Here is a 26,942-nt window from a genome sequence, read left to right on the forward strand (position 1 = left end):
TCTGCAGTGCTGGCATCCCATATGGGCACCAGTTTGAGTTTTGGCTGCTCCACTTCCATCCAGCTCCCTGCTAATGCACCTGGGAAAGTTGTGGAAGTTGGCCCAAGTACTTGGGCCCCTGCACCCATGTGGGAGACCTGGAAAAGGCTCCTGGCTCCTGGCTTTGGCCTGGCCCAGCCCCAGCTGTTTGGCCATTTGGGGAGGGAACCAGCGAATGGAAGACTTCTCTGCCTCTGCTTCTCCCTCTCTGTAACTCCACCTTTCAAATAAATAAATAATCTTTAAAAGAAAAAAGTTTTGCCGCAAATAATTTTCATCTGTTTGTGTGAAACTGAGTTCCCAGAACTTCCAGACTAGAAGCTAAATGCCTTAACCACAATTCTGAGATCTTACTTGAAAGCAGCAGATATAAGTCCTCAGAATATTTCCACAAACCCATCAGATTTTTTTTTTATTTTTATTTTTTGACAGGCAGAGTGGACAGTGAGAGAGAGAGACAGAGAGAGAGAAAGGTCTTTCTTTGCCGTTGGTTCACTCTCCAATGGCCGCCGCGGCCGGCGCACTGCGCTGATCCGATGGCAGGAGCCAGGAGCCAGGTGCTTCTCCTGGTCTCCCATGGGGTGCAGGGCCCAAGCACCTGGGCCATCCTCCACTGCACTCCCTGGCCACAGCAGAGAGCTGGCCTGGAAGAGGGGCAACCGGGACAGAATCTGGCGCCCCGACCGGGACTAGAACCCGGTGTGCCGGCGCCGCTAGGTGGAGGATTAGCCTATTGAGCCACGGCGCCGGCCTAAACCCATCAGATTTTATCATTTTATTTCACAGTAATCTCTTTGTGATTCCATGAAAAGAACACAGGGCTGGCATTGTTGTCCTGCTTGTGACATATTGTATGACTCTGGGAACTAATTAAGCCTTATATGCCCTAACTTTCCTTATGTTCATGTCAGAGTAATACTTGCTCTATGTATTTAGCTGTGATGATAAATAAGATCATACTCAACAGGAATGCAAGCATTATAAAGAATACAGATATACATATTTGGGCTCAAATTTATAATCTATGGTATCAGACTTATTAAAGTATTATGTTGGAATTTCAAGATTGGAGGGATAGCATCCAGTGGAATTGGGGGAGGGGTGATCAGGAAGACTCAATAAAGGAGATAGGAGTTGAGCTGGGTCTCATGAGATAAGAAAGGTCATAGAAGAGAGTTATGTAGGAGGGGTAAGTATAGAAAGGCTTGGGGGTTCTCAGTTTGGTCTCAGCTTTCTGCTCTAGACTTATGATCTTCTGCATGCTCCAGGCTAATGGTATCCTCTGAATCACAGAATTTTGTCTGGCTTGTAGCAAGCAAGACTTCAAGGTCCTGCTTCGACCTTTTTTTCACTGTAGTCTCATCTATGTGGGATTATTTGTCCAGCTCTTGGTTCATATCACCTGTTGCTTTTATTGTAGCTCAGCAGAACCACCTTGCTCAATGGTGAACTTTTTGAGACAGCAATCTGTTGTCTTTGTATCCCTAGGCACCTAACTAAATGTTTTGCTCTTATTAAGTAACTAGGAAATGTTTGTTCAACTGGACTTGCTCCAAGGACACTGATACCTCTAACTAAAAGGAATGGGACGTTTGATATCATCTCAACTTCTCTATAGGCGACAGGTTTTCACTTTAGTTTCCCAGTGTGTCCATTACATCATCTATGTAAAACAGTTGTGTGGTTAAAAACGTTACAGCCGAGGAAACTCAGAGGGTACATGTGCCCAGGGTCATTCAGTTGATAAGTACCCAAAACAGGCAGGGCTCTTTGGATTTGAATTCCAGTACTGTATCTGCTGTACGGAGGTGTTATGGCATCAGACAGACAGCGGAAAAATGCACCAACTCTCAGAGCCCTGGTTCTTGCCTCTGTAAATGGGAGCAACGGTACCTACCTCATAGGATTATTGTGAAGATTAAATAGTGAACTACAGGAAGCCCCTACATGAAGGCCTTGCACTTAGTGGGCAACGCTTGGCCCCTTTCACACCAAGCTTCTCATGAGGATTCAGATGGATGTACAGACATAATCAGATAAATAACCAGTATTTGCTTCTGGGTTGTGGTGTGGGGTAGATGGACTACAGAGGATTGTCCCTCTGCAACCTCTTTAACAGTTCCAGCCTCTGAGTCATAAGAAATTTTCTAAGACAGTATGTTGTAACTACTTAAGATCCAGCATCTTCCTTTCATCCTCAGGTCTGTCCTGGTCATATCCTTGCGATGCCTAGGGTATGCAAACTCCAGGATTGCAGTTGTGTAATCTGCCCAGCTTTGAAGTCGGAGGCTGGTTGAAATAATCTCTAGCCTGCGTCTCTAAAACAAAACGAAAAAACCCGAGCAAAACATTAAGCCCTCTCTATGTACTTTAATTAATGTACTTTAACGTTGAAAGGCAGGGGAAGAGGAGGCACCCTGATCGTAGGTGATCCTATACCTGCAGGAAGCTAAAGAAATGACTTCTAACATCTCTTTCCTGAGGTTTCTCTGCTTTTAACTCCTTAATCGGCTGTCTCGCACAAACAAAAAGGGTCAGGGGGCGAGGGCCTGGTGGCAACCATCGACGGCTGGGGGTGGGCTTCATCGGTTTCGCTGCTCGCTGACGCTCAGAAGCCCGCACTGGCCGCCGAAGCTCCGCGTAGGTTCGGGCCGTGCCCTGTGTGTCAGGTCAGAGGGTCACAGGCAGGGCCAGGTTTCCTCCGTGAGGGGAACAGCTTTGGGTGCGAGGCGTCGACACGGCTTTCGGAGCCCTCTCCCAGCCCGGGGGCCTCGCGTGGGCGGCGCCGCCGCGCGGGCGACCCCAGCCCTTTCCAGGCGCGCCGACGTCGGCGCGCGGCGAGACCTCGCGACCCTTGCCGGCGGCCCCGCCCCTGCCCGCGAAGCCCGGCCGCCTTCCAGCTTCCCCCTCCGCCGGGGGCCCGGCCCGCCCCCTCCCCTCCCCCGCCTCCGCGCGGGCTAACGAGTGTCCTCGCGCGTTTCCTTTCCCTCGGCGTGGGTGTGAGTGCGCGGTCTTCTCGAGGCGACCCCCTCCTCATTGTTTCCTCGCGGCCTCCGCTAGCCCCCGAGCGTAGCCCCTCCCCCCAGTGCTGTTTACCCTTCCTCCGCTTGGATTTCACCAGTAACCGGGGCCCCCCAGAACGGACAGAGGAGGCACTCCTGAACCCTTCCCTCTGCGCCTCGTTTCCCAAGGTCTCCCATTCTCCCGGGCCGGGACCCCTTTCAGGGCCAGTCCCTGGCTCCCCTCCCCCTCTCCCCCGGTCTCCACTCTTCCTCGGCCCCCTCCCCTCACCCGGTCCTCCTCTTTCTCTCCCTCTCCCTCCTCCTCCCCCTCCCCATCCCTTCCCCCCCACAATGCAGTTCGCGGCGCGGCGGACATGGCGGTGGAGCCCTGAGCTCTTCGTGTCCTGGCCTCCAGCGGCGGCGGCGGCGGCAGCGGTAGCAGCAGCGGGAGGCGGAGGGAGAGCGGGAGCGGGAGCCACTGAGATGAGGAGGCGCCGCGCGCGCCTATAGCTCGCGGGCCTCGCAGGTACGGAGGTTCCGGCCGCGACGCCGCGCCGGGTGCCGAGGGGGTGTGCTCGGGAAGGCCGGGCGGCCCCAGGTTCGCCTTCTTCAGGTGCCCGCGCCTCGCAGGTGTCGAGGAGTGGGAGAGCGGGTGCTGTCTCAGCCGCCCCTTGGGGGGCCTGACACTAATTTCCTTGCTGGAATGGGCTTTGGGGGTCCCAGGGGGACGGCTGAGTTCAGGGAGGTGGGGACGGCGGCCTGGGCGGCCTGGGGAGGGCATTGGGGCGCTTTGGAGCGGAACTCCACAGAGAGGCTGGGGCTCTTGGCCTCGGCCCGAAACCTGTTGTAGACGGGCCAGGCCGATTTTGACTTAACGGGGGTTGGCTTGAGCATTCTCTTGGGTCCGGGACGGTTCGGTGTCCTGTGTGCCTTTTCTTTCACCCATACTTAGGTAACAGATGTATATGTACCGTTCGTGCGCGCACACACACACACACACACACACTACATAATGAGTCTGTTCTCGGTGCTCGCCCTTGCAGCGACGAGGTGGAGGTGTCTGTGGATTTTGTTTCTTGCTCGCCCGCCTTCTCTCCCCCGCCCCCCAGTCGTGCAGTGGCAACGCGCTCCTTTGACGTGGGTAACAGTGAGCTTCGTATTTGTAAACAGACAGCATTCCCCGAGTGTGTTCCTCGCCTCGCGCGGGGTTTCGGATCCTGTTGGGATCTGGACTGCAAAAAAAGAAAAGAAAAAAAAAATTTAGATCCGATAGAAGCACATCGGCGGGATTTCCCCTCGTATCTCAATGGGATGATTTACTGTTAATTTAACAAGATTGATTTCTCTTCAGATCACCAAATGTAAATCACACGAATTTTACCCCCTACTTGAAATTTTAGTTTTATTATACTATGTTCCTTCATTTTGATATATTTTTGATGTAAAAGTAGTTCCTTAGTCATTTGAGGTTCTACCTCCTTTTGTGATCCTAGTGTCCAGAAACGCGATTCGAATTGTATATCGTCGGCGTGCATTTAGCTCGAGTGGATCATACATCTTTTCATTTTCAAAGACTTTTTCCCTCTCAAGTCTTGTAACAGCGAAATATTTGTAACACCTGGTGAAACAGAGCATACCCTGTTCGATTTTGAAAGTAATGAGAACTGTTACTAAAATTGGGTAATCCCAAGTGAATATGATAATTTAGAGAAAATACCATACTAAGGTGCTGGAATTGTAAAGAAAAGTACTGCACTGTAGTACCTCTTAGTACTGATTAGTCACAACTTGTAAAATTATGAAATATTAATTTAGAAAGTGGTGCTTGATGAAGGAAACCTAGCTTCTAGTGCACTGTGATGCTTTTACAAATTATAAGGAATACTTCCTAAAAGCTGTATATATTGGGAAAAGTAAGACTTTTAAATGTTTTATGCTTTAAAAATAATTATGTTAAACAAAAAAAAGTTATTTTCAAAAAAGAACTTTTTTAGGTAAATTTCCCTGATATTTGCAGTTTTTCATTTGGTATAGAAAATGAAAAAGTTTCCTTGAAATAATCCAGAAGTGGAAGTGAGAGTTATTTACATTTAATGTTTTAAGGCCAGCAGACATCTAAATACAGGAAGTTTAAGGTCTTTTCATTGTCCAGGGCCATGATAGTAGAAGAAAAAATTTTTTTGCATCAAAATAAACATTTTTAATAAAATTTTTAAGAAACTTTTTGAAATATGTTCTGCATTGTTAAAAAAATGGAGAGACCTAAAGCTGGCTTGGGAAGAGGACACCATAATTCAAAAAAAAACATGAACTTTTTCTTATTAGTATTAGAGGAGTTAGGGCTGTTCACATGGTACAAACTGAATTGTTTAAATTCTGGAATCCTAGACAGTTGCACAATTTGGAGAAATATTTTTTTTTTTTTTTAATGTATTTGAAAGGTGTAGGGTTGAGGTAGTGGGGAAGACAATGAGAGAGAGAGAACCGGAGAGAGTATGCCTACAAGCTCTGGTGCTCCTATCTGGTTTACTTCCCAAATGCCAGCAAGAGCTGGGGCTGGGCCAGACTGAAGCCAGGAGCCCAGAACTCAGGTGGATGGCAGGAACTCAAATACCTGCTGTCTTGCAGGCTGCCTATTAGAAGGAAACTGGATCAGAAGCAGAACCCATACTCTTGGTATGGGATGCAGTTGTCCTTGCAAGTGGTGACTTAACTGCTGTGTCAAAGACCCATCCCTGGAGAAATGTTAAAAAAAACAGCAAGTCCCCCATTTTTTTTTTTTTTTTAAGATTGATTTATTTGAGAGGTAGAGTTCAGTGAGAGAGAGAGAGAGAGAGAGAGAGAAAGAGAAAGAGAGAAAGGTCTTCCATCCGCTGGTTCACTCCCCAAATGGCTGCAACGCCCGGAGCTGAGCCAGTCCTAAGCCAGGAGCCCGTAGCTTCTTCTGGATCTCCCACATGGGTTCAGGGTCCCAAGTGCTTGGGCCGACTTCTACTGCTTTCCCAGGCCATAGCAGAGAGCTGGATAGGAAATGGAGCAGCTGGGACTAGTACTGGCACCCATATGGGATGCTGGCACCACAGGTGGAGGATTAACCTGTGCCATAGCACTGGCCCCCCCCAAGTGTTTCTTAAAAACACAAAAGAAAGAAAAAGTATTAAAATGTTTGAATTTTTTTCTCTTAAGGTTTAATTTGTGTAGTGTGCTGTAGTTTCTAAATTATTTTCATTTAAAATTATCCCACTAGATGTCCTTAATTACCCTAAGAGTTGAAGGAGAGAGGATACTTTTATTAGAGTGCCTGTTCTAGTTACTGTGCTAGATATGTTTATGCATTTTTTTCACTTCTTCAGTGTAACAGCCCTATGAAACGTGTTTATAGATGAGCAATCTGTGACTCATAGAGGTTATTTGCTCAAGATCAGAGTTGGAAAGATTTCAAAGCAGATCTCGTTCCTAATGTAAGACCATGTTGCTTCAGATATATCAAACTTTTTTTTTAATTTTGTAAATGAGGAAACTGCCTAAAGTTCATTCATTGATTAAGAACTCACTTCATTTTTTATTTTTTATTTTATTTTATTTTAATTTTTTTGACAGAGTGGACAGTGAGAGAGAGAGAGAGAGAGAAAGGTCTTCCTTTGCCGTTGGTTCACCCTCCAATGGCCTCCGCGGCCGGCGCGCTGCAGCTGGTGCACCGCGCTGATCCGAAGCCAGGAGCCAGGTGCTTCTGGTCTCCCATGGGGTGCAGGGCCCAAGCACTTGGGCCATCTTCCACTGCCTTCCTGGGCCACAGCAGAGAGTTGGCCTGGAAGAGGAGCAACTGGGACAGAACCCAGCGCCCCGACCGGGACTAGAACCCAGTGTGCTGGCGCCACAAGGCGGAGGATTAGCCTATTGAGCCGCGGCGCCGGCAAGAACTCACTTCAAACATTTGCAATTGTACTGTATACTAGACACTACTAGGTTTTAGAGACATGCAAAAAAAAGACAATCTGCTGTCAAGAAACTCGGTCTGTGTATAATTCTGTAAATTACAATATCCCAAATTCCTGGAGTTAAGAGGAAGAACCAGCTCTTGAGGGTTGAGTGGGAAATTGTTAGGTATAGAAGGAAAGGGAATAGATGAAGGCCATTCCAGACCTAGGAGATAACACGCAAAGATGGTAAGTTGTGGTGGGGCTTGGTGTGTGGGGAAGAGTGTGATCAGAATTGAGGATATGGATAGACTGGTGAGATAAATGATTGGAAGTGGAAATCAACTTGAGAGTATGTTAAATTAAGGTATTTGGATTTTTAATCTTGTAAGTGGTAAGCCAAGTGAGAGAGTGGTTGAGCTGTGATTAGAACTATTTTCTGACTCCTAGTCTAGTTTTTTGTCCTTGGCTTCCCTACCAACAGATTCTACCCGTTTTGAGTGGATATTTCAGCCTTTCTCATAACACTCTCCTCTTCCTCTATTTCAGACTATTTTTTGAAGATTCTGTGATCCAAATCTTACTGTATAAGAATTTTTCATCTCTTAGAAGATTCTTCTGAGACAATAATACTCTTGGGAGAAATCACAGTGTTACACCTGTTCAGGAAGCTTCTTCACTCATTAGCTTGGATTAGTTGACTGTTTTTTAGTTCAGCACTAGAAAGTAGTTTAGGGCATTGAGGAGTGTAGGCTGGAACGAGGGAGCAACATTCATGCAAGCTGTTCACCAGTAAAGTTAAGCAAAGTCCTAATCTTCAAATGAAGCAGCCTGTACTTCTAGAATGAGATAGGTGTGTTTGGTAGTCATACAACAGTCTAATAGTTCTAAATGGGCATTTGATTTACCATGGTAATAGATGATTTCCTGAGTAGTTACTGGGCCCTAATTTCTTTCTCTAGAGCTTAGAAGTATTAGCTCAGTCCTAACAACAGTACTTTTATAGTATCCTGATTTACTGGTACTTTTATATTATCTTCATTTACTGGTGAGAAAAGTACATAAAGATGGATTAAGTATTGGGGCCAGTGTTGTGGTATAGTAGGTAAAACAACTTTCTGCAACACCAGCATCTCACTTGGGTGTCAGTTCCTGTCCTGGCACTCCACTTCCAATCCAGCTCTCTGCTAATGGCCTGGGAAAAGCAGACGATGGCCTTAATGTTTGGGCTCCTGCCAACTATGTGGGACACTTGGATGAAGCTCCTGGCTTAGGCCTGGCCCAGCCCTAGACATTTTGGCCATCTGGGGAGGATCTCTCTCTTTATTTCTTTCTGTCTTTGTAACTAACAGAATCTCATATCCAGTTTGCTGCAGTGAGGATTTGAATTCAGAGTATCTGAGTCCAGAGCCACAGCTTTTCACTGCTACCCTGTGTTTTACCCCAAGCTCAGGGTGTCAAATTTTAGGATGCAGAGGTTTTTTTTTTTAATAGTTGTTCAAAAAATATTTTGCAAATATATAAAAGTGTGAATTATATAAAGCAAATCTGATTGCATTTTGTCAGAGTGTTTATTAAGCAACAATCGTGCTGAGTATTTTTTTTTTAAGATTTATTTTTATTTATTTGAAAGAGTTAGAGAGAGAGGAAGAGACAGAGAGAGAGGTACTGCTGTGCCACAGTGCCGGCCCCTGTGCTGAGTATTAATTTAGGTTAGTGTTATTCAAATTATGGGGACCTCTTTGCTGGGGGTGTGTGTTGGAGTCAGAGTTTTCATAAGTAATATTTTAGTATATGTGCTGCCAAAGTGAGGACTCTCATAAGTAATATTAAGACACTACAGGATTTGCCTTTTTCATTCTTTCATTCAGGATATAGGGTGGTGGCTGCATGACACGTTAAGACATTAGTATTTGATGGCTAATGCAATTATGTAATAGTGTATTTTTTCCTTTTTTTGAGGTGTACTTTATGATACCATAAAGTTCACCTGTTTTAAAAAAATATTTATTTGAAAGGCAGAGTTAAAGAGAGGCAGAGAGAGAGCGAGATTGAGAGAGAGAAAGAAAGAGAGATATCTTCCATTTGCTGGTTCACTTGGGCCATCTTCCAGTGCTTTCCCAGGCCATTAGCAGGGAGCTGGATCAGAAGTAGAACAGCTGGGACTCGAACTGGTGCCCACATGGGATGCTAGTGTGGTAGACAGAGGCTTAACCTACTATGCTACAGCGCCAGCCCCACCATCACTTACTATGTATCTTTAATTATAACCATTTTGGTAGATGAGGGTGGTACTTCCTTGTGGTTTTGCTTTGTCTTTCCATAGTGATAAATGATGTTTAGTATCTTTTTATGTGCCTGTTGGCCATTTGGGTATCTTCATCTATTCAAATCCTTTGTTTAAAAATTGAGTTTTTTTAAATTGTTGAACCTTAAGAGTTCTTTATGTATTATAGATACTAGAACCTTATCAGATATATGATTTGAAAACTATTTTCCCAGTTTGTGGGATGCCATTACATCCTTTATTTTTTAAGGCTTAAAAAATTGTGGTAAGGAGCTGGCATGTGGCATAATGGATTAAACCACCACCTATAATGCCAGCATCCCATATAGATGCCTGTTGGAGCCTTGGCTGTTTAACTTCTGATCCAGCTCCCTGCTAATGTGCCTGGGAAAGTAGTGGAAGATGGTCCAAGTCTTTGGGCCCCTGCACCCTTGTGGGAGACCCAAAAGAACTGACCCTGGTTGTTGCAGCCATTTGGCAGTGAACCAGCAGAAGGAAGATCTTTCTCTCTCTCTCTCTCTCTCTCTCTCTCTAACTTCCTTTCAAATAAATAAGATAAATCTTTAATAAAAAAAATTATGGGGGCTGGTGTTGTGGCATATCAGGTTAAGCCTCTGCCTGCATTGCTGGCATCCCATGTGGGTACTGGTTTGAATCCTGCTGCTCTACTTCCAATCCAGCTCCCTGCTAGTGTGCCAGGGAAAGCAGCAGAAGATGGCCCAAGTCCTTAGGCCCCTGCACCCACGTGGGAGAACTGGTTGCAGCTTCTGGCTCCTCGCTGTGGCCTGACCCAGCCCTGGCCATTGTGGCCATTTGGGGAATGAGTCAGCAGATGGGGGACTTCTCTCTCTTTCCCTTTCCCTCTTCTTCTGTCTCTTTCTGTTAACTGTGCTCTTAAAAATAAATAAAATAATATTTTAAAAAATTGTGGTAAACTATGTAATATAAAGTTTACTATTTACTACTTTTCCATTTTTTTAAAATTGAGTTAAAACACAACATAAAATTTACTATCTTAACCATTTTTAAGTGTATGGTAAGGTAAAATGAAATACATTCATAATGTACACCATCTTTATATCTCTTTTAGTCTTTTTTTTTTTTTTAAGATTTATTTATTTATTTGAGAGACAGAGTTACGGAGGGAGAAACAGAGAGAGAGGTCTTCCCTCCATTGGTTCACTCCCCTAATGGCCACAATGGCTGGAACTGGGCCTACTGAAGCCAGGAGATTCCTCTGGGTATCCCATGTAGGTGCAGGGGCCCAAGCACTTGGGCCATCTTCCGCTGTTTTCCCAGGCCATTAGCAGGGAGCTGGATCTGAAGTGGAGCAGCTGGGACTTGAACCAGTGCCCATATAGGATGTGGGCACCACAGGCAGAGGCTTAGTCTATGAGCCACAGCGTAACCCCAACTCTTTCATTATTACAAAACTGAAACTTCGTACTCCTTAGACAATACCCGCCAACTCCCCAACCCCCTTATTTCCCCTCTCTGCAGCCTCTGGCATCTACCATTCTGCTTTTTGCTTATGATTTTTACAACTATAAATACCTTATATAAGTGAAATTTTATAGTATTTGTCTTTTTGTAATCGACATTTCTCTTAGCATAACATTAGCAAGGTTAGTTCATATAGCAGCATATTATAGTATATGCAGCCTTTTTAAAGCTGAATGACATTCTGTTGTATGGGGCTACAGTACCACATTTGCTTATCCATTTATCCATTGATGGATGTTTGATACTTGAATTGCTGCCATGCTTTAGTTATTGTGAATAATGCTGCTGTGAACATGGAGTACAAATATCTTTTTGAGACCCTGCTTTCAATTCTTTAGATGTGTACCCAAAAGTGCAATTGCTGGATCATACAGTAATTGTAATTGTAGATTTTAAAAAAATATTTATTTATTTGAAAGGCAGAGTGAGAGACAGACAGAATCTTCTATCCGTTGGTTCATTCCCCAGATGGCTGCAACTGGCTGAAGCCAAAATCCTGGAACTCCATCTGGGTCTTCCATGTGGGTGGCAGGGACCCCAGTACTTGGGCCATCTTCTGCTTTCTCAGGCACATTAATTGGGAGCTGGATTGGATTTGGAGCAGCTGGAACTCGAGCTGGTACTCCAGTGTAAGGGGTGCTGGCATGGTAGCAGCTTATTTCACTATACCGCAACACTGATCCCTGTAACGGTAGTCTTTTTTTTTTTTTTTTTTTTTTTTTTTTAAGATTTATTTATTTGAAAGTCAGAGCTACACAGAGGAGAGGCAGAGAGAGAGAGGTCTTCCATCCGATGGTCCACTCCCCAACTGGCCGCAACAGCTGGAGCTGCGCCAATCCGAAGCTGGGAGCCAGGAGCCTCTTCTGAGTTTCCTATGCGGGTGCAGGGGCCCAAAGACTTGTGCCATCCTCCACTGCTTTCCCCGGCCACAGCAGAGAGCTGGCCGGCGCACATATGGGATGTCAATGCTTCAGGCCAGAGTGTTAACCCACTGTGCCCAGTGCCGGCCCCAGTATAACTGTAGTGTTTTTTTTTTTTTTTTTTTTTTTAATATTTATTTATTTGAAAGAGTTACACAGAGAGAGAGGGAGAGAGGGAGGGAGGGGTCTTACATCCGCAGGTTCACTCCCCAGTTGGCCACAATGGCTGGAGCTGAGCCAGTCTGAAGCCAGGAGCCGGGAGCTTCTTCCGGGTCTCCCACGTGGGTGCAGGAGCCCAAGGACTCTACTGCTTTCCCAGCCCATAGTAGAGAGCTGGATTGGAAGTGGAGCAGCTGGGTCTTGAACTGATGCTCATATGGGATGCCAGCACTTCAGGCCAGGACATTAACCTGCTGTGCTACAGCGCTGGCCCCTGTAACTGTAGTTTTTAAAGGAACCATTATACTGTTGCCACAGTGGCTATATAATTTTACATTCTACCCAACAGTGCACAAGGGTTTCAATTTTTCTGCATTCTTACCAATACTTGCTATTTCCTGTTCAAATCCATTGCCCTTCTCTTTAAAAAAAAAATGCTGTGATTCCTTATGAAATGTCCAGAAGAAACAAAAAAATTTTAAGAGATTTATTTATTTATTTGAAAGGCATAGTTACAGAGGGAGAAGAGAGAATGAGATCTGTCTGCTGGTTCACTCCCTGAATGGCGGCAACGACTGGGGCTGGGCCAGGCCTCAGCCAGGAGCCAGGAGCTTCTTCTGGGTCTCTCACATAGATGCAGGGGCTCAAGGACTTGGGCCATCCTCTGCTGCTTTCTCAGGTGTATTAACTGGATTGGTAGTGAAGCAGCTGGGAGTTGAACTGGCATCAATATGGGATGCTGGTGCTGTAGGCCATGGCTTAACCTTATGCTGTGCCACAGTGCCGGGCCCCAGAAATGATTTTCTTGGATATGACACCAAAGGCACAGGCAAGAAAAGAAAAATTAGATCCACTGGATTACATGAAAATTTAAAATTTTGTCAACAGAAGGCACTATCAAACAAGGTAAAAAGACCACAGAATGAAAGAAAGTTTTAAATCATATATATGGTAAGGAATTTATATCTAGAATATACAGGAGACTCCCAGAACTCAACAAGAATAGAATAACAACCAGCACCAATTTGGTTAAAAATGGACAAATCTTTTTTTTTCTTTAAAGATTTATTTATTTATTTATTTATTTAAAAGGCAGAGTTACAGAGAAGCAGAGGCAGACAGCATCTGACTTTCGCCCATTATATTATATACCATTATATTAGGTGTGTATATATATATATATATATATTAGGTCTTATTTTTAGGACATGGATCCATTTTAAGTTAATTTTTGTATATGGTGTAAGGTATGATACAGTGTCATTCTTTCGTCTGTGCATATCCAGTTTTTCCAGCACCGTTGTTGAAAAGAACACTTTCTGCTTAGAATGGATTTGGCATCTCTGGGCTCTCTATTCTCCATTGGTCTGTATGTCTATTTGTAAGCATGTAGTATAATACTTTGATTCCTGTAACTTTGTAGTAAATTTTGAAACCAGAGGTGTTCCTTGTCAAGGTTGTTTTGGTTATTTGAAGTTCCTTGGAACTTCATATGAATTTTAGGATAGGCTTTCTGTTTTTGCAAAAAACCTCATTGGGATTTTTGTTGATCTATACATCACTTGTGGTCGTATGGACGTTTTAACAATGTTAAGTCTTCCAGTCTGTGAATATGGAATGTATTTCTGTTTACATCTTCATTAATTTGCTTCAGCAATGCTTTGTACTTTTCATTATTCATTATTGATTTGTTATAGGATTCCTTAGTATTTTATTCTTTTTGATGGTATTATAGATGGAATTATCTGAATCTCTTTTTGAGATTATTTGTAGTTTGGTTTTGAAATGACTTTTGTGTGTTGACTTTGTATTGTGCTGCTTTGCTGAATTAGTTTCTTTGTTCTAATAGATCTTTGTGTGTGGAATTTTTAGAGTTTTCTACATATAAATCTCAGTAAACATTTCCTTTCCAATTTGAATATCTTTTGTTTCTTTTACTTGTCTGATCTGGCTAGAATTTCTAGTACCATCTTGAAATCATGAAAGTAGGCATCCTTGACTTGTTTTGATCTTAGAGGAAAAGCTTTTAGTCCTTCACCATTGAGTATGATGTTAGTGATGTGTTTTTCTTCTTTTTTTTAAGTTTTTTCTTTTCTTTTTAAGATTTATTTTATTTATTTGAAAGTCAGAGTTACACAGAGAGAGGAGAGGCAGAGAGAGAGAGGTCTTCCATCTGTTGGTTCACTCCCCAGATGGCTGCAATGGCCGGAGCTGTGCCGATCCAAAGCCAGGAGCCAGGAGCTTCTTCCGGGTCTTGGATGGACTTGGGCCATCTTCTACCGCTTTCCCAGGCCATAGCAGAGAGCTGGATCTGAAGAGGAGCAGCCGGGTCTAGAACCAGCGCCCATATGGGATGCTGGAGCTTCAGGCCAGGGCTTTAACCCACTGTGTCACAGCGCTGGCCCCAGTGATGTGTTTTTCATATCTGGCCTTTATTATGATGAGGTAGTTTCTTTGTTTCCCTGATTTGTGGAGTGTTTTTACCACAAAAGATTTTTTTTTGTAAGATTTTTTTCCTTTACGTCAATTGAGATGATTGTGTTGTTTTTCCTCTGCTTTAAGGTGGCATATTATATTGATTGATTATTTTATGTTGAATCATCCTTCCGTTCTAGGAATAAATCCCACTTGGTCATGGTGCATAATCCTTTTATGCTGCTGAATTTGGTGTGTTAGTATTTTGTTGAGTTTTGCATCAATGTCTATAACATTGTCTCCATTCTTTTTTTTTGACAGGCAGAGTGGACAGAGAGACAGAGAGAAGGGTCTTCCTTTTTTCCGTTTTTCAGCTCCCCAATGGCCACTCTGGCCAGCACACTGTGGCTGGCGCACTGCGCTGATCCGAAGCCAGGAGCCAGGTGCTTTAACATTGTCTCCTTTCTTAAATGTATATTCAGTGACACTAAGAACATTTACAGCTCTTGGCTTCAGATCGGCACAGCTCCTGCTGTTGTGGCCAATTGGAGAGTGAACCAGTGGATGGAAGACCTCTCTCTTTCTCTCTGCCTCTCCTTTCTCTGTGTAACTCTGACTTCCAAATAAATAAATAAATCTTTTTTTTAAAAAAAAAGAACATTTACATTATTGTGCAACAGTCACCATCATCTGTCTTCAGAAAGTTTTCTTTTTTGCAAATTCAAAGTTTGTACCATTAAATAGTAAGTCCCCATTCCCCTCTTTTCCTAGCTTCTGGCAATAATCATTTCCTTCCTTCCATCCTTCTGTCTGTCTTTTATTTGAAAGAGTAACAGAGAGAGAGGGAAAGCGCGCACATGCATGCGAGAGAGCTATCTCATCCATCTTCTGGTTCACTTCCCAAATGGCTAGGCAGGGCCAGGCTGAAGCCAGGAGCCTGGAACTCTTGTCTGTGTCTTCCACATGGGTGGCAGGGGCCCAAGTACTTGGGCTATCTTTCACTGCTTTCCCAGGTGCGTCAGCAGCAAACTAGATTGAAAATGGAGCAGCTCGAGACTCAGAGGAAGCTTCTGGTTCCTGGCTTCAGATCGGCGCAGTTCCGGCTGTTGCAGCCATTTGTGGAGTGAACCAGCGAATGGAAGACCTCTCTGTCTGTCCCCCCTCACCCCCCCCCCACCATGTAACTTTGACTTTCAAAGTAAATAAATAAATCTTAAAAAAAAAAAAAAAAAAAAGAGTGGAGCAGCTGGGACTTCAACTGCCTCTCATGGGATGCCAGGGTTGCAGGTGGCAGCTTAACCTGTTGTGGTGTGGCACAAGGATAGCCCTGCAATAACTGTTTTCTGTCTCTGAATTTGACCACTGTAGATACTTCATATAAATGTAGTTATAATAGTATTTATTATTCTGTTTAGCATAACTCATTTTATTCAGCATAACTGTGTAAAGGTTTATCCTTGTTATGGCACATGTCAGGATTTCTTTTTAGGGCTGAGTAATATTCCATTTACATATATATTACATTTTGTTCCTCTGTCTATCATCAGACCTCCGGGTTCACCTTTTGACTATCGTGAATATTGGTGTTCTGAGCATTGGTGTTCAAATATATGTTCAAGTCCCTACTTTCAGTTCTGTGGGTCTGTATACCAAGAAGTGAACTTGCTAGATCATGTAATTCTGTATTTAATTTTTTGAGGCATTGCTACAAGAATCTCATTGAAGCACTAAAATTTTTAATTTTGTATTAAGTCCAATTTTTTTTTTTGTTTCTGCTTTAGGTATTATGCCTCAGAAATTATTGCCTAGTCCAAGGTTTTGAAGTTTTATACCTTTTTCAGGTTTATATTATTTATTTGTTCCAGCACCATTCAATGAAAAAACTATTATTTACACTGTTACAGTTTTAGTACCCTGTTGAAAATAAATTGACGTTGCATGTATGGATTTATTTGTGAATTTCTCAGTTCTATTTCATTGATCTATATGTTTATCCTTAGGCCAACTCAAGTATTGTAGGTTTGTAGTAATTTTAAAATTAGGAAATTTAAGTCTTTAATATATTTTTCAAGATTGTTTTGTTTAGTTGGGGTTTCTTGTAATTCCGTATGAATTTTAGGATCAATTTGTCAGTATCTGGAAGAAAAGGAATTTGAAAGGATTATGTTGAATCTGGCAGCTAGTTTGGGGAGTACATCATTAAAGACATATTTATTTATTTGAAAGGCAGAGAGAGATTGAGAGGTCTTCCATCCACTGGTTTACTGCCAAAATGCTGCAGTAACCAGGGCTGGACCAGTTCAAAGCTAGTAGCCGGGAACTCCATCCAGGTCTCCCATGTGCTTCCCAGGTATGGTAGCAGGAAGTTGAGTTGGAAGTAGAGGTAGAGAGCAGGATCTGATCCCAGGCACTCTGATTTGAGATATGGATATCTGAAATAGAAGCATAACTTGACTATTGTCATTTTGACAATAAGTCTTCTAATTCTTCAGCCCTGAATGTGTATCCGTATATTTATGTCTTTAGTTTCTTCTAGCAATGTTTCACAGTTTTTGATGGTGGCAAGGAGGTAGCAAGAAGGAGCTGAGGTTGCCAGCTGCTTTCTGCAGTGTTGCCTGCCTTGCCTAACCCAATTCCCCTTCTGTGTGAATTGAAAACTGCAGCTTCTTTAAAATCTGTTTAGAACCAGTGCCAGTCAAAAATAGCCAATGAGGCTGCTGACTGCATCCTTATAGTGACCTTTAGCTAATTATAATATCGTTATAATAGAATCCCCGTGGCTGACACATCTACTCTTGTCATGATACCATGACACTTCTTTTTTTTTTTTTTTTTTTAATTCTTTTTTTTTTTTTGACAGGCAGAGTGGACAGTGAGAGAGAGAGACAGAGAGAAAGGTCTTCCTTTTGCCGTTGGTTCACCCTCCAATGGCCGCCGCGGCCGGCGCACCGCGCTGATCCAATGGCAGGAGCCAGGAGCCAGGAGCCAGGTGCTTTTCCTGGTCTCCCATGGGGTGCAGGGCCCAAGCACCTGGGCCATCCTCCACTGCACTCCCTGGCCACAGCAGAGAGCTGGCCTGGAAGAGGGGCAACCGGGACAGAATCCAGTGCCCTGACCGGGACTAGAACCCGGTGTGCCGGCGCCGCTAGGCGGAGGATTAGCCTAGTGAGCCACGGCGCCGGCCTGATACCATGACACTTCTAAGATTTCCAAAAAATAGGGAAATGAGTAATACTCAAACCCTTTTTTTAAAAAAAGATTTATTTTATTTATTTGAAAGACGGAGTTACAGAGAGAGGTAGAGACAGAGAAAGAAGTCTTCTATCCGCTGGTTCACTCCCCAGATGGCTGCAACAGCCGGAGCTGTGCCGATCTGAAGCCAGGAGCTTCTTCTGGGTCTCCCACATGTGTGCAGGGGCCCAAGGAGTTGGGCCATCTTCTACTGCTTTCCCAGGCCATAGCAGAGGGCTGGATCAGAAGTGGAGCAGCCAGGACTTTAACCGGCGCCCATATGGGATGCTGGCACTGCAGGCGGCGGCTTAACCCGCTACACCACAGTGCTGGCCCCCAGAATTCTTAATTTCATTTTTGGATTGGTCATTACTAGTATATAGATGTACAGTTGATTTTTGTATATTAAATTTGCACTTGTTTATTTGCTAAATCGTTTTTGTAGATTTGCTCAAATAGTTCTTGTGGATTCCTTAGGATATCCTGTGCAGGTTATATCATTGTGAGGCTGATGTGGTGCAGCAGGTTAAGCCACTGCTTGTGATGCCAGCATCCCATGTTGGAGTGCTGGTTAGAGTCTGGCTACTTCGCTCTTGAGCCAGCTTCCTGCTAATGTGCCTGGGAAGGCAGAGGATGATGGCCCAAGTACTTGGGCCCCTGCCGCCCATGTGGAAGACCTGAACTTCCAGATGAAGTTCCTGGCTCCTTGCTTTGATCTGGCCTAGCCCTGGCTGTTGTGGCCATGTGGGAAGTCAACCAGTAGATAGAGAATATTTCTCTCTTTCTCTATCTGTGTTTGTCCTCTGTTACTCTTCCTTTCACATGTAAGATTGTATCATTGTGGAATATATGTGTGTTTTTTTTCCCATAGTTCTTGGCAAATAATTTCCTCCTTTAAACTAGAATTTCTCTTCCTTAAGCAGGTCATAGTAGAGGATAAGGCTCCCCTTATTCCAGAGAGATTTTTCCACATGCTTAAGAATCTGAACAGACAGGTCTTGTTGGGTTTCCACACCCTATTAAGCCATCATGCATGTGTATGAAGTTTCAAAAGGCCAGTGTTTGGTGATCTTCCAGATAACTAACAGATGGAAGTTCTGGTAGTGTGGCGTGTCCAAGGAGGGCATGGAAGCTCTGGACCCCTTTTCCCTTACCTCACCCTGTGCATCTCTTCATCTGTATTCTTTTTTAATATCCTTTATAATAAACTGATACATGCATTTCCTTGAGTTTTGTGAATGGCTCAAGTAAAATCCAGGGAGGGGATTGTGGGAACCCTATTACAAAGTGAGTTGGTCAGAAGTACAGGTACAACAACTGGGGCTTGTCACTGGCATCTAAAGTATGTGTGTGTAGGGATCAGACTTAGGGGATGAACCTTCATCCTTTTGGATTTGATGTTATCTCCAGGTAGTCAGTGTCAGAACTGGGGCCAGTGGTGTGGCATAGAGGGTTGAGCTACCTCCTGTTATGCCAGCATTGTGTATGAGTGCTGATTGTAGTCCTGATGCTCCTTTTCCAGGAGCAGCTCATGTGCTTGGGAGGGCAGCAGAGGACGTTCCAAGTACTTGGGCCCCTGCTGCCCATGGTGGAGACATGGATGGATTTCCAGGTTTCTGGCTTCAGCCTGTCCTTGCTCAAGCCATGGTGGCCATTTAGGGGTGGGCCAACAGGTGGAAAATCTCTCTCTGCCTTTCTCTCTTTGTAACAGTGCTTTTCAAATAAATAAATAAAACTTAAAAAAAACTGTCAGAACTGACTTGATAACAGACACACAGCTGATGTCTGCCTGCAGAATTGTTTGCTGGTGAGGAGAAAATCCCTTGTTTTGAGGTCAAAGAAGGTAAAAAAAAAAAGTGGTTGGTTTTTCCAACACACAGTCACCTATTGATACAGATAGTTTTACTTTTTCCTTCTAGTCTATTTACCTTTTGTATCTTTTTCTTGCCTAAATATCCTTCCATGTTGAACAGAAGATGGACATCTCTTGTCCTGTTTCTCAGAGGAAAAACATTCAGCCTTTTTACTGTTAAGTATAATATCATCTGTGAATTTTTCATAGCTGCTGCTTAGCACGTTGAGGCAGTTTTCTTCTGTTCTTAATTCATTGAGGGTTTTTTTTTTTTTTTTTTTTTGTGTCATAAAAGGTTACTATGAAAATCCTTGTCAAATGCAAGGTGTTGAGGCTAGTTTTGTGACATAGTGGTTTAAGCCATCTTCTATGACACCAGCATCCCATATGGGTGCCAGTTCAAATCCTAGCTGTTCCACTTCTGATGCAGCTCCCTGGTAATGCTCCTGGGAAAACAGTGGAGGATGGTCCAAGTCGTTGGCCTGTGCACCCAAATGGAAGACCTGGAAGAAGCTCCTCACTCCTGGCTATAGATAGGCTCAGCTCCAGCCATTGCGGCCATTTGGGGAATGAACCAGCAGATGGAAGACCTCTCTCTTTGTCTCTACCTTTCTGTAACTCTGTCAAATAAATAAAACAAATCTTAGAATTGACTGGGTAAGAAAGAAGAATATGAAGACTGTTGACAGGACTTAGCCAAGAGACTGGATATGGGAGTTAGAAAAAGGAAGCCAGTGACTTGGACTTGTAGCAAGGGTGATGTTATGAACTGAAGAGCAATGAAGAGACAAGTTTGCTAAAAGAAAAATCCCACAGAAAATTCTTCTGCAATGTGCCTGGGACATACCAGGCACAATCAGTAAGAAATAGCTAATTAAGCCTCAGTAATTTTTTTTTTAAGATTTATTTATTTACTTGAAAGTCAGAGTTACACAGAGAGGGAAGGAGAGGCAGAGGGGGGGGGAGGGAAGGAGGGAGGGAGGGAGGGAGGGAGAGAGAGAGAGAGAGGTCTTCCATCTGCTGGTTCACTCCCCAATTGGCCACAATGGCTGGAGCTGCGCCAATCTGAAGCCAGGAGCCAAGAGCTTCCTCCGAGTCTCCCACACAGGTGCGGGGGCTCAAGGACTTGGGCCATCCTCCACTGCTTTCCCAGGCCATAGCAGAGAACTGGATCAGAAGTCGAGCAGCCGGTGCCCATATGGGATGCTGGCATTGAAGGCAGCGGCTTTACCTGTTATACCACAGTGCCAGCCCCAGTAATTTTTAAGAATATTAAGATTTTGTTGAACTGAAAACTTTGAGAACTTTAAGTTAGGCTAAGAGATATACATTCCTTAGTACTTATGCATTAGCTACATATTTGATTTTTGTTTCTTGCAGTCATATCAGTCCCATTTGTGTCATCTTAAGCACTTCATAAATAGGATGCCTCATTATGTATAAATGAAAGCAGCAATACTATTAATACACAGACTTGTAAAGCTAAATGAATGGGCATACTAGAAATGTAGTAGCTGATGCTATATCCGCCAAGAAATTTTTTTTAAAGATTTATTTATTTACTTGAAAGTCAGAGTTACACAGAGAGAGAAGGAGAGGCAGAGAGAAGGAGAGAGGTCTTCCATCCACTGGTTCACTCCCCAGATGGCCTCAACAGCTGGAGCTGTGCTGATCCGAGGCCAGGAGCCAGGAGCTTCTTGCGGATCTCCCACGCAGGTGCAGTGGCCCAAGGACTTGGGCCATCTTCTACTTCTTTCCCAGGCCATAGCAGAGAGCTGGATTGAAAATGGAGCAGCCAGGACATTGAACCTTTGCCATTATGGGATGCTGGCACTATAGGCAGCAGCTTTATCTGCTACGCCACAACTCTGGCCCCAGAATTTTTTTTTAAAACTGAAAATATATAACAGTGCCAGGACTTTTTGTAGGAACATGTGGCATTGTTATTTGGCAGTATCTTGGACTTTGCCTAATGATTAGTAGATATTCAATAATCAAGCAAATAAAAATTTACTTTATGCTTAGAACATATATAGCACTACTTTTAAATAATCCATTTTCAGTATGTGAGGATTATATGGGGCATTTTAAAAAGTTATGGAAAATGGGATTAGAAGCTTTATTTTGTGCTTGCATTTGGTTTAGTAGTTAAGTTGCCTGCATCCCATATTGTAATGCTTGTGTTTGGGTCCTGGCTCTGGCTCCTAGTTTTAGCTAATGCAGACTCTTGGGAAGCAGGAGGTGATCTTTGGGTCTTTGCCACCTATGTGAGAGCACTAGGTTGAGTTTCTGGCTCCCACTTTTGGCCCAGATCCATCCTAGCCTTTGTAGGCATTTGGGGTGGGAACTGGGCATGGGAGTTCTATCTCTGGGTTTGTTTGTTTTTTTAAAGATTTATTTATTTATTTGAAAGGCAAAATTAGAGAGATCGATCCTCCATCTGCTAATCCACTCCTTAAATGGCTACAATGGCCAAAGCCAGCAGCCAGGAACTTCTTCTGGGTCTCCCACGTGGGTGCAGGGGCCCAAGCACTTGAGTCATCTTCCACTGCTTTCCTGGACCATATCAGAGAGCTGGGTCTGAAGAGGAGCAGCTGGGACTGGAACTGGCATTCATATGGGATGCTGGTGCCGCAGGTGGTGGCTTTACCTGTTACGCCATTAAGCCAGTTCCTCTCTGTGTCCTTGTGTCTCTGTTTCTCAAAAAATAGTTAAGTTTGGTCCAGAAAACTTTGAAATCCATGCATAGTTTTTTCAAAATACACATTTTCCATAAACTTTTTGAAAACCTTTGTATTTCCTTAAGAAAGCATTTTTATAATATAATTTTGGAATGCTTTCTAAGATAGCCTCGGAACTGGTGCTTTGGTGTAGTGGGTAAGGCTGTCACCTGTGGTGCCAGCATCCCATATAAGCACTGGTTTGAGTTTTGGCTGCTCCACTTCTTTTTTTTTTTTTATTTTTATTTTATTTATTTGACAGGTAGAGATACAGACAGTGAGAGAGAGAAAGAGAGAAAGGTCTTCCTTCCCATTGGTTCACTCCCCTAATGGCTGCCACGGCCAGCCCTGCGCCGATCCAAAGCCAGGAGCCAGGTGCTTCCTCCTGGTCTCCCATGCAGGTGCAGGGGCCCAAGCACTTGGGCCATCCTCCACTGCCCTCCCGGGCTACAGCAGAGAGCTGGACTGGAAGAGGAGCAACTGGGACTAGAACCTGGCGCCCATAGGGGATGCTGGCGCCGCAGGCGGAGGATTAACCAAGTGAACCATGGCACCGGCCCCTGCTCCACTTCTGATCTAATGACTGGAGCTGGGCCAGTCTGAAGCCAGGAGCTAGGAGCTTGGTCTCCCATGTGGATGCAGCGGCACAAGCACTTGGTGCATCCTCTGTTGCTTTCCCAGGCACGTTAGCAGGGAGCTAGATCAGAAATGGAGCAGCTGGGACTCGAACCATCACCCAAATGGGATACTGGTGTCACAGGTGGCAGCTTTATCCACTACACCAGAGCACCGGCCCCTGAGTAAATCTTTTAAAAAAAGAGAGATCCTTACAGGTACTCTCTTCTTTCCTGTCCTCCCCATCTCACATTCTTGTATTCCTCCTTATTTCTCCTGGAAGTGTGCTCTATTTCTCAGATGTATGAAGAATCATTATTCTAAATCTTCTATGGCCTGTAACTTATTTCTCTTGTATCTGCTTCCTTGAAGCTAGGAAACAAGATTCATACTGTTTTGTACACTGCTTGACCCTTCTGTAAAATTCTTCCTCTTGTAAGACTTCTGTAAAATTCTTCCTCTTGCCCTACTGGCTATGCTTCTTACCTGACTTATCATTTCAATCTGGAAACCTTTAGGTTGCTGCATTTTATTCACTGATGTTTTGGTGTAATTCTTGACTTCATATTGGACAGTTGGAAGCCTAACATTGAAAATCACCTGAACATCTTATTTTTTCTTACTTTCTTCTGTATGACAGTGATATTCACCTCTGTTTTCTTTGATGTTTCTACTCATATGATTGAAACAGTTCTACTGATCTTTTCCTTTTTTATTATTTGGTGCAGAGTTACACACACACACACACACACACACACACACAGAGCCATCTTCCATCTGCTGGTTCACTGTCCAAATGGCCACAGTGGTTGGGGCTGGGCCAAGCTAAAGCCAGGAGCTTCTTCAGAAGGTCTCCCACTTGGGCACAGAGTCCCAAACACTTGGGCTATCCCCTCAATTTTACTTCTGACCAAAAGCTCCTAGATAAATCTTTCACATTTGTGTAGTTTTCTGATTTTCTGCCTTTGCCCCACCAACAGAATTATTGTTGTGCTTCTTGCCTTGTTGAAAATATTAATTCTTGGGGCCAGCACTGTGGCATAGTGGGTTAAACCTCCACCTCTGATGCTGGTTTGTATCTTGGCAACTCTATTTCTGATCCAGCTCCCTGTTAAAGGCCTGGGAAAGCAGCAGATGTTGGCCCAAGTGCTAAGGCCCCTGCTACTCAGGTGGGAGACTTGGAAAAAGATCCTGGCTCCTGGCTTTACCCTGTCCTAGTCCCTGCCATTGTGGTCATTTGGGGAGTGAACCAGATTATGAAAGATCTCTCTGTCTCTCCCTCTGATTCTTTCAAATATATAAATAAATCTTTAAAGAAATAAAAAATATATTAATTCTGTAAACGCTTTATACTTAGAATGGATTTAATACCTTCCAGTTGTACAAACTAGTGGGTTCATGTTTTATATGTTTAGTTAGGTTCTTAACATTGCTTGGCAGTGTTCTAATGAGTTTCTTTTCCTGTTCACTTCTGCTAATGTTTTACCACCCTGTCTTAAGACCTCTGCTGCCCTCTGGTTTTCTCACTCAGTGCTGGCCTTCTATCTGATGGAACAGTGTTAAGAAAACATGTGTTCCTTGCAGTTCTTTGAAATGCTGATAGGTGGTGCTGGTGAAAGAGGATAATTTAGTCAAGTTAGTTGGGAAAATTTTCCAGTTCTGTCTTTCTCTGAGAGATTTACAGTACTTATTAATAAGCATAATAACATTCTTCAGGAAAGAAACTCATTAAACTGTTTACTACAGCCTCTCCCACTTCCTACCCTACTGAAATTGCTTTTGATAGGACTCCAAGTAACCTTCTAGTGCTTATTATTATTATTGCTGATTACTATTGTTTTTCTGTCTCATCTCCTTTCCATTTCTGCTCTGTCTTTTTGTTATGCAGAAGTTAGTCTAAAATAGAAATTGTGCCACTGTTCTGCCTGTGAATCTTACTTCTTGCTAAAATATAAACTCAGTTCAGGGGCCAGCACTGTGGCATAGTGGGTAAAGCTGCCATCTGCAGCACCGTCATTCCATATGGATGCCAGTTCGAGTGCCCGCTGCTTCACTTCCAATCCAACTCCCTGCTAATGCACCTGGGAAAGCAGTAGAAGATGGCCCAAGTACTTAGGCCCCTCTACCCTCGTGGGAGACCTGGATGAAACTCCTGGCTCCTGGCTTCAGATCCGCCCAGCTCTGGCCATTGCGGCCATTTGAGGAGTAAACCAGTGGCTGGATCTCTTTCTGTTTCTCTCCCTCTCTCTCTCACTTACTTTAACGCTACCTTTCAAATAAATAAATCTGAAGAGAAACATAAACTCAGTTCACTGAGCAAATTTATGTGCGTTCCCAGCTCATTATTATGTATGTAATTCTGGGGCACTAAAAAACTTCTCAAAATTTATTTCTGTTAATATTTTAAAGCACCTATTTGTTTGAAAGAGAGAAAGAAAGCAAAAGAGAAAGAGGAGATATTTTCCATATGCTGGTTTACTCCTCAGATGGCCGGCATCACCTGGTGCTGGGCCAGGTTGAAGCCAGAAGCCAAGACTCCATGCTGGTCTCCACATGGATGGCAGGGCCCCAGATACTTGGGCCAACATCCACTGGTTTCTCAGGAACATTAGCAGGGAGCTGGATTAAGAGCAGAGAAGCTGGAACTCCCACCTGCTCACCGATACAGGATGGCAGTGTTTGAAGCAAGAGCTTAACCTGCTGTGCCACAATGCTTGCCTCAACTGCTTTGCTTCTTTCTGTCTAAAGTGGATCTTTTATAGGTAGGTCATAAGTGGGTAATGTGTTTTTTAATCCAGTTTGTCAGCCTCTGCCTTGAGTTGGAGAGAGAGTTAATTTACAATTAAAGTAACTTCTGTGATAGATTTACTCTGCTATTTACTGTTCTCCTCTCTGTATGTCTTATGTGCAAAAAATTTTTGCTCTACAGTTCTTTCACCACTGCCTTTTTATGTATGTATCTAGTTGATTTTTAAAAATTGAGTACCATTGTCTTCTATTTTGTTCTTTTGTTTGAAGGTTTTTTTTTTTTTTTTAAACATGATTCACTTGGGGATAACAATGCAGTTAACATCTTAAATTTATAACAACCTTGTTTGAGTAATGCCAACATAGTTTCAGTAGTACATATTCTTTTCCAGCGTATCTTTGTTCTTCTCTATTTACATTTTTATTGCCAGAGATTACTGCCATGCATTGCATAATGATGGGAGTACATTCTGAGGAGTACATCATTAGGCAATTAAATCATTCTGCAAACATAGAGTATACGTAGACAAACTAAGATGGTTATGACATCACTAGGCGGTATAATCTTATGGGACTACTGTTGTATATGTGGTCTGTTGTTGACTGAAATGCCATTATGTGGTTTATGATTGTACATTTTTTACATGCTGTTTCTATTAACATAGATTTATAATTTTTATGCATTTGTGTTTTAAATCATGGAAAAGGAATAAACCTAAGAGTTACAAACCAAAACTACAGATAATACTGCTTTTATAATTACGTAGTTGTCTTGTCTAGTGTTCTTTATTTCTTCTGTGGATTTTAGTTGCTGTCTAGTATCCTTTCATTTCAATCTAAAACTCCTTTTGGTATTTCTTGCAGGGCTGCTCTACTGGTAATGAGCCTTCTCCATTTTTGTTTATCTGGAAATATAATTTTAATTTTTTTAACTAAGAAGGTTTTTTGAAAGATAGACACATATGTACGCACAGAAAGCATAGGAGAGAGGGAGGGAACATGGGTGGGGGCAGCTCAGAACTCATTCCAGGTCTCTTATGTGGGTGTCATGTACCTAAACTGCCTCAGCTGTTAACCAGTACATCCCAAGGTGTGCATTAGCAGGAGGCTAGAATTGGGAATAGAGCCAGTACTTGAACTCGTGGACTTATATTTGGAACAGTGGTGTCCCAAGTAGTGTCTTTACTGTACCAAACGCCTGCCCCCCTACCTCATTCTTTAAAAAAGAAAATTCTGTCTGGAGCTGTAATGCAGTGGGTTAAACTGTTGCCTGCAGAGCTGGCATCCCATATGGGTTCTAGTCCCAGCTACTCCATTTCTGATCCAGCTTCTTGCTAATGTGCCTGGGAAAGCAGCGGAATGATGGCACAAGTCCTTGGGTTCGTGCACCCACATGGGAGACGCAGAAGAAGATCATGGCTCCTGGCTCTTGGCTTCTGCCATTGTGGCTATTTGGAAAGTGATCCAGCAGATGGAAGATTCTCTCTCTCTGTAATTTTGCTTTTCAAATAAATAAATAAAATAAAATAAATAA

The 26,942-nt window shown here is 43.4% G+C and overlaps 1 protein-coding gene across 17 annotated transcripts in view; it reads left to right on the forward strand.

The window, feature by feature from the left end:
* The window catches only part of TUT4 (terminal uridylyl transferase 4), a 234,434-nt gene that overhangs the window by 66,743 nt on the left and 140,749 nt on the right, over positions 1-26,942 (forward strand). For 13 of the 17 annotated variants that reach the window (XR_011390703.1, XM_008265243.4, XM_008265237.4 and 10 more), the window contains exon 1: positions 3,399-3,567. The exons of 3 other annotated variants lie outside the window; for them this stretch is intronic. The gene's annotated coding sequence lies outside the window, so the exon portion shown is untranslated. Of the gene's footprint in view, positions 1-3,398; positions 3,568-26,942 lie in introns of those variants that run through there. One more of the 17 variants, XM_070078505.1, reaches the window with a different exon arrangement.

Source organism: Oryctolagus cuniculus, chromosome 7 (genome assembly GCF_964237555.1).
Source record: "Oryctolagus cuniculus chromosome 7, mOryCun1.1, whole genome shotgun sequence".
Taxonomy (NCBI): Eukaryota; Metazoa; Chordata; class Mammalia; order Lagomorpha; family Leporidae; genus Oryctolagus; species Oryctolagus cuniculus.